Here is an 11,473-nt window from a genome sequence, read left to right as displayed (position 1 = left end):
ATGTATTTTATTTTTAGGAATACAAACAAAACACTTGTCCCTTTTCCACTAACACTGACTTTGCTGATAAATACTTTGTTGTTTCACCTAGTTATGTTAAAATGAATGCACTATTTGTATACCTCTGAATAAGAGCGTCTGTTAAATTACWAAAATGTAAATTGTAAAAATAAATTACAGTAGAGGGCGACGTTTCCCAGGGTAGGCCCTACTGTAGTTACTAGAGCCACAAAGTCATAAACCCCGCCTATTTCTACAATTTATCTTCTTAAAATCTTATTTTAAACCTATCCCTAACCTTAACCATGCTGCTAACCGTATGCATAACACCAACCTTAAATGAAGACCAAAAATAACATTTTTGTTTTAACAGCCAATTTTGACTTTGTGGTTATGGTTACTAGTGGAAACCCTTTATTAAATTAAATTAAGAAAGCAAGCGGATTGATGACTTGACTTCCCACAATGACTTGACTTCCGATGCAAATGTTAGCGCTGTATCATAATTTTTGCCCTGATACAAATTACATTKAACTCACGAACACTCAATGTTGTGTTTGGTGCTGTAAAAAGAACGAATGACGAATTGAGTAAGTGCCCTAGTAAGCTTTTCTTTGAAATTGTATGGTTAGATTCGCCGAATTAGTGATGGGCATTCCGGCTCTTTTCAGTGAGCMGGCTCGTTTGGCTCAGCTCACAAAAAAGAGCCGCCTCTTTTGGCTCCCAAACGGCTCTTTAAAAAAAATATGCCTTGTATTTTTTCAAGTCAAACAGTTTGCGATAGTTTGACTATGATTGGTGTTAAAACAATTCTAATTAAATTATTAAATGAAATCATACTCTACCTTAACCACAATGTATTTAAAAATGCATTGGTTTGTTATGAAAAAGAATGCTATTAAATATTTGCAGTTAAAATATAACTTTAGTGCATATAAATCTAACCATTCAAAATGAATWCAATCTGAACAGCATAATAGAATATTGCACCATATCAAAGAAAAATAAATAACAATTTGCAAAACTGCAGCATCCCACAAATTTAAATAACTGTAAAAAATAAGGATGCTATTACATATGTGCATTTAAAGTATAACTTTTTTAATGTATATAAACAAAGTACATATAAATGTAACATTTCAAAACGAATACAATCTGAACAACATAATAATATAATATTGCACCATATCAAAGAAAAATAAATAACAATGTGCAAAACTGCAGCATCCCACTTAAAACATTAAACTGGTCCCTCTTTTCTCTCTTCTTTATTGCCATGTTATAACCAGCAGCACACAGCAATGCTGACCATATTTTGCTTTTATGRGAGATTTGCATTCAGAAATGCAAGCTGCCTCACTTTCGAGGGGCTGATGCAGTTTCTTCTCTCAGTAATTATTTGTCCCGTTTTCGAGAAGACCCTCTCAGAGGGAACGGATGTGGCCACTATGCAGAGTCTCCATGTCATGACTTTAGTAAGCTGTGGGTAGACGGAGGCCTTGTTCTTCCACCAGCTCAGAGGATCAGCAGATCTTTGGAGGAGGAGCTTCTCCAAATAGGATCGGACCCCCATTATGGCATCTGCTGAGGGATTCCTTCGTGCTGCATCCCCAGTTGCTCTCTCGTCAAACAGCATCCAAACAGCAGACGTTTGTGGCACTACTGCTGGTGCTTCTGCTCCATCTGATCCCTCTTCTTCCTGTTGCCCTGGTGCCTGAGCCAGCTGATTGCTGGGGCTGTTTCTCCCTGGTGCTGAGGTTAATCTTTGAAGAGCCTCATCAATCGCTCTGGCATCACTGAAGGCTAACTYYTTAAACCTGGGGTCAAGTGCAGCGGTTTCTGATAGCACGTGATTATATTCCATTCTGTGGAACTTTCTGTCCATTGATGAACATAGGGTGTCCATCAACTCTGTCACATGTCCTGTGGTTACATTTGCTTCTCTGGCCGGCTGGCTGTGATTCGCTGCAGACCCTTACACAGGGGTATAATTTTTGAGGCTGTCACATAGCTGAAGAGAGAGAACAGTAACTTACTAGTTCAGGTTCATGTTTTGTCTACTGATACTACATTCTCATCTACCTGCTCATATACAGTGGGGCAAAAAAGTATTTAGTCAGCCACCAATTGTGCAAGTTCTCCCACTTAAAAAGATGAGAGAGGCCTGTAATTTTCATCATAGGTACACTTCAACTATGACAGACAAAATGAGGAAAAAAAATCCAGAAAATCACATTGTAGGATTTTTAATGAATTTATTTGCAAATTATGGTGGAAAATAAGTATTTGGTCACCTACAAACAAGCAAGATTTCTGGCTCTCACAGACCTGTAACTTCTTCTTTAAGAGGCTCCTCTGTCCTCCACTCGTTACCTGTATTAATGGCACCTGTTTGAACTTGTTATCAGTATAAAAGACACCTGTCCACAACCTCAAACAGTCACACTCCAAACTCCACTATGGCCAAGACCAAAGAGCTGTCAAAGGACACCAGAAACAAAATTGTAGACCTGCACCAGGCTGGGAAGACTGAATCTGCAATAGGTAAGCAGCTTGGTTTGAAGAAATCAACTGTGGAGCAATTATTAGGAAATGGAAGACACACTGATAATCTCCCTCGATCTGGGGCTCCACGCAAGATCTCACCCCGTGGGGTCAAAATGATCACAAGAACGGTAGCAAAAATCCCAGAACCACACGGGGGACCTAGTGAATGACCTGCAGAGAGCTGGGACCAAAGTAACAGAGCATACCATCAGCAAGGGCATTGAAGATGAAACGTGGCTGGGTCTTTCAGCATGACAATGATCCCAAACACACCGCCCCGCGGCAATGAAGGATGGCTTCGTAAGAAGCATTTCAAGGTCCTGGAGTGGCCTAGCCAGTCTCCAGATCTCAACCCCATAGAAAACTTTGGAGGGAGTTGAAGGTCCGTGTTACCCAGCAACAGCCCCAAAACATCACTGCTCTAGAGGAGATCTGCATGGAGGAATGGGCCAAAATACCAGCAACAGTGTGTGAAAACCTTGTGAAGACTTACAGAAAACGTTTGACCTCTGTCATTGCCAACAAAGGGTATATAACAAAGTATTGAGATAAACTTTTGTTATTGACCCAATACTTATTTTCCACCATCATTTGCAAATAAATAAATTTAAAATCCTACAATGTGATTTTCTGGATTTTCTTTTCTCATTTTGTCTGTCATAGTTGAAGTGTACCTATGATGAAAATTACAGGCCTCTCTCATCTTTTTAAGTGGGAGAACTTGCACAATTGTGGCTGACTAAATACTTTTTTGCCCCACTGTATGTAGCTCAGTCAAAAACATATATTTCAGCATCTCTACTTTGGCAAAAAAGGTAGTTGTATAATTAAGAACGTATATGCAGGATTTCATAGTTGGAAATATAAGAGTTGTTGCCCTGTCCTTCTCTGTGATGTCATTCCAACGAATCCAAAAGAACAAACCGTCTCTTTCTCTGTGATGTCATTCCAACGGAATCCAGAAAGACAAACACCTGTCTCTTTCTCTGTGATGTCTTCCAACGGAATCCAAAGAACAAAACCCTGTCTCTTTCTCTGTGATGTCATTCCAACGGAACCAGAAAGACAAAAAACCTGTCTCTTTCTCTGTGATGTCATTCCAACGGAATCCAGAAAGAACAAACCCTGTCTCTTTCTCTGTGATGTCATTCCAACGGAATCCAGAAAGAACAAAACCCGTCTCTTTCTCTGTGATGTCATTCCAACGAATCCAGAAGAACAAAACCCTGTCTCTTTCTCTGTGATGTCATTCCAACGGAATCCAGAAAGAACAAAACCCTGTCTCTTTCTCTGTGATGTAATTCTAACGGAATCCAGAAAGAACAAAACCCTGTCTCTTTCTCTGTGATGTCATTCCAACGGAATCCAGAAAGAACAAAAACCCTGTCTCTTTCTCTGTGATGTCATTCCAACGGAATCCAGAAAGAACAAAACCCTGTCTCTTTCTCTGTGATGTCATTCCAAACGGAATCCAGAAAGAACAAAAACCTGTCTCTTTCTCTGTGATGTCATTCCAACGGAATCCAGAAAGAACAAAACCCTGTCTCTTTCTCTGTGATGTCATTCCAACGGAATCCAGAAAGAACAAAACCCTGTCTCTTTCTCTGTGATGTCATTCCAACGTAATCCAGAAAGAACAAAAACCCTGTCTCTTCTCTGTGATTCATTCCAACGGAATCCAGAAAAGAACAAAACCCTGTCTCTTTCTCTGTGATGTATTCTAACGGAATCCAGAAAGAACAAAACCCTGTCTCTTTCTCTGTGATGTCATTCCAACGGAATCCAGAAAGAACAAAAACCCTGTCTCTTTCTCTGGATGTCATTCCAACGGAATCCAGAAAGAAAAAAACCCTGTCTCTTTCTCCTGTGATGTCATTCCAACGGAATCCGAAAGAACAAAACCCTGTCTCTTTCTCTGTGATGTCATTCCAACGGAATCCAGAAAGAAACAAAACCCTATCCCTTCTCTGCTGATGTCATTCCAACGGAATCCAGAAAGAACAAAACCCTGTCCCTTTCTCTGTGATGTCATTCCAACGGAATCTAAAGAACAAAAACCCTGTCTCTTTCTCTGTGATGTCATTCCACGCGAATCCAGAAAGAACAAAAACCTGTCTCTTTCTCTGTGATGTCATTCCAACGGAATCCAGAAAGAACAAAACCCTGTCTCTTTCTCTTTGTGATTCATTCCAATGGAATCTAGAAAGCACAAAAACCCTGTCTCTTTCTCTGTGATGTCATTCCAACGGAATCTAAAAGAACAAAACCCTGCTCTTTCTCTGTGATGTCATTCCAACGAATCTGAAAGGAACAAAACCTGTCTTCTTTCTCTGTCGATGTCATCTCTAACGGAATCCAGAAGAGACACACCAAAACCCTGTCCTCAAACATTTACATCAAAAGGTGCAAAGTTATGGGCAAAGACACAAAACATCCATATCAAATTAAATATTTTTCTTGATCAAATAACATGGTGGAAAGAAACACTTTTTGTGCAGTATTCATTTAACATCCTTAAAAACCACTTAATGTGAATATACTTTACTATATTGTACATAGGCTGGTCATCTAGGTTCGTACCTGTAGACTTTCTATCACCATGACAATAAACAATGCACAATACAGTAATTGAGTACATTGACACATCAAGTGGTTTGTGATGATGTGGCTCAGTTGGTAGATCATGGTGTTTGCAATGATAGGGTTGTGGGTTTGATTCCCACAGGGGACCAGTATGATTTGCTCTGGATAAAAACTCAACTAAAATGGAAAAGGAATGAATAGACTATTTCAGTTTTCAAATAGAAATAAATTGCATTTGCCAAGTATTTCAAGAAACTGGAAAACATATCAAGCAAGTATTTTTTATTTTCCACAAGTATTATCAGATTAACTGTTTTGTACAGATAATTATCAAACTCAAGTTACAAATGCTGGTAAACACTCAAATACATGTATATAATTTTTTTCAGAAAAGTAGTGCACAGGGCCTTTACTATTCATGTATTAATACTTGCGCATTAAAGCGTTTCCACCCATTTTTCGCCTAATTAATTTTACCGACACAAGATGCCACGTTGTCTAGTGTATTTTGTTTTGTCGACATTTGGAAAGTTTACCGACAAAATGTGCTGTTTCCATCAGGCCTGTCATGACATGTTTTATCCAACATGTACTTTACTTGCATACAAGTTTGGATGGAAACCTGGTTAGAGACTCACTTTTCAGTTTTCACAATTTTAATCTAACTAGAACGAATCTAACTAAAAGTAATCAAAAGTAAAATTAGATTGGTACAGATAGTACAGTAATATCAAATGGGAAATGGATGGTAGAACGTGTTCCCTTGTCTTTCACAAACGATTCCTAACCTAATACAGTATATATTCCAAAATATAACGACAGGTTTCCCAGACACAGATTAAACGTCCTATACTAAAAGCATGCTCAATGAGCATAACATTTTTATTTAGTCCACGACTAGGCTAAATCTGTGTCCGGGAAACTGTCCCTAAATGGTTGTGTTTAAAAAGATGTTGATATTGGACTTGTCTACGTGAACTAAATTATTCAACGGAGCTACGCTGTATTCCTGACTCCATCCAATTGCGCAAAAAACGTAATTCATTCTCCCCTATCATATTGTGCTGTCTTGTTTCGTCAGTGATGCATAGTGATCTTGCCTTTTTTCCCTACAAGGCATGTTTTCACTATATCCCTCTTATCTGGCACAGGGATTAATTTCATAGCCCTAATTTATCACTTCGCATTTCATTAAGCCTACTTAATTTTACTGATATCCTAAACGGATGGATGTCCATTTCCACCGCCTACTTGCGTTTATTTTAGCGAATTGGATCGCCACCGCAATCTGAGTTGTGCCCTCTGCTCAAGGCAATTCCCGTCATGACCTGTCTATTCTTTCAAATTCGCTAAATGGCATTTTCCTTCGGTACTAGTGTTCTCAAAGAAGTTAGACATCATTCGTTTTCGAATCCTTTTCATCAAATGAAGACTACTGTGGGGATTTGATTTGGTTCTTCACGCACTCTTCTGTGCCTTGCGTAAACCTCAAGACGCTTGCTTCAAAGGTAAGTGTTGATTAGCCTACAATATTTAGCTTTCACCCGGTGAAGGAATGTCAACACATTTTAGTAGAATACATTTTCTTGACGTTACACAAAGGATTCTTAATTCGACAGCGTTTCTATTGCTGGTTTCACATTGTTCCCACCCCACAATGTTTTATGTTGACAGTAGAATGTTAGTCTATTTCATAAAATGTGTACCYTTCCATTTATAGTGACTGTCGTTGACAGATTTAATCTCCCGCACAGCCTACATGGGCTACTATAGTATCATGTATGTCCGACACCTCGATTGAAATGAAGGTATAACAATAATCAATAAACACACACAGGCCATCGAAATTCAAAATGGAGTTATAACAGCATCTGATTTGATTCATACAGTCCTATTATAGCCTACAAAGCACGTATTCATAGTAGTATGCATAAGCATGACCTGAACTAAAATACACCCTAGCCAATATCCATTTACAGTCACGAAATTATGTTGGTTTTTCCTATCAAAGGCGTGACCCATCTTTCACCAATGGTGTTACAATACTGCATAGGACAACGTGCGTAAATAGTGACCGTCTGTGAGGAACATAATTTCTTTCGGGCTTTTTGGTTATACTATTATTATTATGATTTAGATAGAGACAACCCATACAATGTTTTTCCCCCCCCCCCTCCCCCCCAACCTCTTATTTTAGCTACAGCCTATATTTACTGGTTTGAATGAAACAGGTGTGCATCCCTGGGAATTTTGGTGTGGACTGTTGCCAAGTGTCAGCATATCTGAATGGAGCCTATTGTTCCAGTCTGGCTGAACCACACCATTGCATTATAATAGAATAACACAGCCTCAAATATATTGATACGCTCCCATACACTGATTCATAACACCCTTACCAACATAAGAATAACATTTGCAAGTTGGCATATTTCTAATGTCAGAGATGCAGCCAGTACTGCATGGCAATCTATTAATGTGCTGTTGAGTCTTTCTTTGTCGATCGGCTCTTGTTGATGTGCGTTCCCTAAGGATTTATCCAAGGACTGAGATGGTTTCAATATAACCTATAGAATGTGTCTATTAAAAGGGAACAGAAGCCCAGTTCCTATTTCAGTCAGTTTTTATGGCTCATTGTCTGTCAATGGTTGATACTGTGTATCTACTTCCTGTTCTTACTGTGCGGAACATGGCTTGTTCAGGGACAGTACCGTACTAAGTGACGGACAGAGGAGGAAGTGGATCCAGCGCTGAGTTTATCACCTGGGTTTTCCCCTGGCTGCACTCCTCCTGTACCSCGCTCCCCCTCTCCCTCCATTGTCTTTGCACAGCAATGGAGGAGAGAAGATTAGATGGGACAGGCCGATAAAACCTTGTTTTCTGGAGAGCTGAGGACTCTGGGACTGCGGAGACAGACACTACCATCTCCTGTGGAGCTTTTTTATCATCCTTTAACGGGGACCACGAGACAACATCAAGGTGATTCTTGGTCCATTCTTAGCCTGCATCTTAAATGGCATTCTATTCCCTGTATAGCGCACTACTTTTGACCAGAGTCCTGTGCCTTAGACTATACAGAATAGGGTACCATTTGAGAGAAACCCTGGCACATGCAAGCATTATTGCAATTGTATATCACTGCCATATTACTGCAATTTTCTATGAAATAAGCCTCAATTTGGTGGCCAGGCTATATTTAGCAGAATTGCGGATTGTTCTGAGGATTGTGGATCTATTCGCAGTAGAGTAGTTGGGGGGGGGGGGGTCTAAATTTAGTGTTTGTTTTCGCTCCAAGGAACCGGGTAGACCTATGTCAGAATGAGGTGCACACACTCCTTTCTTTGTTTCAGATGAGTCTTTTGATTTTACCATCAGTCTCAAGTGAAAGTCCCAACTAATTTCCTCAATGGAGCAGCAGGACATGTAGAAACCAAASTAACCATAATTCCACTTTTGTTTTTTACAGAATGTGCCTGGGCGTGTGCAGCACGTACAATGCCTAGTGAAAGTCTACACACCCCTTACACTGTCAGATTTCGCTGCCTTCCATTCAGTCTAAAAAGGGATTCACTTAGATATTTTTTCCCTACAGATCTACACATTTTCAAAGTGAAAGAAAATGATTGAAAAAWTTCTAAATTAATAGAAGTGAATACTTGGTGGATGCATCTGAAAACCCTGGGCTATTCTACAGTGGGACAGTTACACATTTTGAATGCAAATGACATACCAGAATACCAGACCTTTTTAAAAGACATTTGAAAATCAGAGACAAGGTTTGAATATTGCTGTCTATCAATGATTCCCAACCAAATTTACTGAGCTCGATTCCACGGTAAAAAAAATGATGTTGAGTCTCAGATTTTTCACTTTAAAATGTATGTCAGGCAAAAACTATCGATTGCAAAGTTAAACAGACCATACAACTCTATGCACAAAGAATATAACACATTTCCACTGACATTTTTACAAAAACAGAATGATGACACAAACAGGGGTTAAAATGTCTTCACCCTCAGGTGCCTGTTGGAGGATTCTGCTTTTCCCACATTCTTACAGTCTTATGGTGAATAGCAAAGTTCTGAGACTCACAGGATTACAATCCCCCCTCCTTTCTCACCCCTCTTTCCCCCTGTTTCTCTCTTCTTTCTTTCTCCTTCCTCTCCCCCTCTCCCGTCTCTCCTACCCCCTTCCCGCCCTCTCAATCTCTCTGAATGTGGGAACTAGGAACAAATCACACAGTCACAGATCCTGATGTTCAAGCACTCTGGCTCCATATTAGGGGAAGGCGCTACTAGTTGCATTAGTTCCGTTGTTTACGCACTGTGACAGGCTGCTAAGGGTGTGCTGTTCACAGTTTCCTCCTGGCCAAGAGCAGTCGTAATCCCTTAAGAGGTTTCAACAGTCTCTCAGTACTGCTAAATGGTTTCCATCCCTCTTCTCCTCAAAACCCTCATTGCTAATGATTGGTGCCAGCAGAGCACTATATTGTAGATCTTTCAGATATAAATATGTTTTATTTTATTTAACTAGGCAAGTCAGTTTAGAACAAATTCTTATTTACAATGACGGCCTAACCCGGACGACGCTGGGCCAATTGTGCGGCGCCCTATGGGACTCCCAATGACGGCCAGTTGTGATACAGCCTCAAATCGAACCAGGGTCTGTAGTGACGGCTCAGTGTCTTAGACCGCTGTGCCACTCGAGAGCCCAAATACATTATGAAGAACAAACACTCTTCCCTTACATGTAAACAAAGGAATCACGTACGCTCTATTTGCGACTTTTCTACTTGCATATGCCTACGTGGCCCAGGTGATGGCACTGAACAGGAGCATGGTTTTGTCCTGCTTCTCTACCCAATGCCCTTGCACAATCCCTCTCATTAATCTAAAGGGAACGTACTGGTGTAGGAACAATGGTGGGAACCCTCCAACTAATTCTTGCACCAACCCAAAGTTTTTAAATCCATGACAAAGGAGTGTGCAAGTACACACCCAGGGAGAAGGGTAGAGAATCACAACACAACCCCAATGGGGTCATGGAARAGGTTGTTTGAGGCTGTTGAGTACATTCTGTACCGCAGACTGCTYCAGCACTTCAGGTTGAAGTCGAAAGGGAAGAAACTCCATCTTGATCCTTCACCGTGGTCTCTCGTCTTCTAGTTACTTTTCAATCGATTTGTATGATACTGTGCTTGTCTTTTGTCACAGGTCACTGAGCAATAATGCACTCAGGCWAAATTGTTTGAAGGCAAGTTTAGGGGCAAGAAAAATGTCCAGGAGTTATCCATAGAGAGAAACCTTTTGAGGGACCAAACTTGTAACCATGGAAACCCATCCGTTTCTGATCAGTAGCATAGGCCAAAGGTTCATTGGAGTGTTCTTTGAATTAGGGTTGTAGGGTTTTCTATTATACAGTAAGTTGCATGCTGTGCTAATGTAGAAATCACGCTGGTATTCTGTACCACCCTCCCACCAGCACTCTGCTCTCCAAAGTAAATGTCAGCAGTAGGTCTACTGCAGAGGAGGCTGGCGGGAGTGGCTATAGGAGGACGGGCTCATTGTAATGGCTGGAATGGCATTAATGGAACGGTATCAAACACAACAAACATATGGAAACCACATGTTGGACTTCCATTTATTACATTCCAGCCATTACAATGAGCCCATGCTCCTGTAGCTCCTCCCACCAGCCTCCACTGGCCCACTGGTATACTTCTAAAACATCAGGACAGAAGCTTTATGAAACACAAAAAAAAATGAAATTGAGCGGTTTCTCCCATTTTGTTCTGAACGTAATGAGCCAGGTCAGGGAAGGTGATGTCACTGCTTGAGCTAGCTAAATTTCCACTGTTCTAGGACATTGGTACAGGATTTTGGCCCTGAATGTTTTGTCCAAATCCAGACCTGTACACGAGCTAGCTAACCTAGTTTACACCAATTAATGCTAGGCCATTGGTACAGGCTTTTGGACTGGATGCTGTTTGGTCCAGGGCCCGGCCAATGCGCCGAGCTATCTTAACTAGTTAGCTACCACTATGCTAAGCTAATACATTGGTACAGACTTTTGACCCCAGCTGATGGTATTTTGTCCAGGGCCAGGCATGTGTACAGTATTTGTCCTTTTAGTCCCTCTGGTCCCATAATAACAGTAGCAAGACCAGCCAGTACTAATATAATATAGCCCAGGCTCTGGCCAGCCTCATCGAACGCCCACTAACATTGAGCAGTCATCTACCCCCCCAGGTCTCTCTCTGTGTGACTAAGCAGCATGAAACTGAGGAAGATGTTAACCCCTTCACTAGGCTGGCTTTCATTCTGGCTCCGGATGAATCAAAGACACT

The 11,473-nt window shown here is 40.7% G+C and overlaps 1 protein-coding gene across 1 annotated transcript in view; it reads left to right on the top strand.

Annotated features, from left to right (window-relative positions):
- Nucleotides 1-6,172: 6,172 nt before the first annotated feature.
- Nucleotides 6,173-11,473, top strand: part of LOC111954862 (proto-oncogene tyrosine-protein kinase Src-like) — a 49,117-nt gene continuing 43,816 nt past the window's right edge. The window contains exon 1 of the mRNA XM_070436010.1: nucleotides 6,173-6,638. The gene's annotated coding sequence lies outside the window, so the exon portion shown is untranslated. The remainder of the gene's footprint in view (nucleotides 6,639-11,473) is intronic.

Source organism: Salvelinus sp. IW2-2015, linkage group LG30 (genome assembly GCF_002910315.2).
Source record: "Salvelinus sp. IW2-2015 linkage group LG30, ASM291031v2, whole genome shotgun sequence".
In the NCBI taxonomy this organism is placed as follows: Eukaryota; Metazoa; Chordata; class Actinopteri; order Salmoniformes; family Salmonidae; genus Salvelinus; species Salvelinus sp. IW2-2015.
Note: the sequence above shows the minus strand (reverse complement) of the source record. Positions and strands in the feature narration are given on the sequence as shown.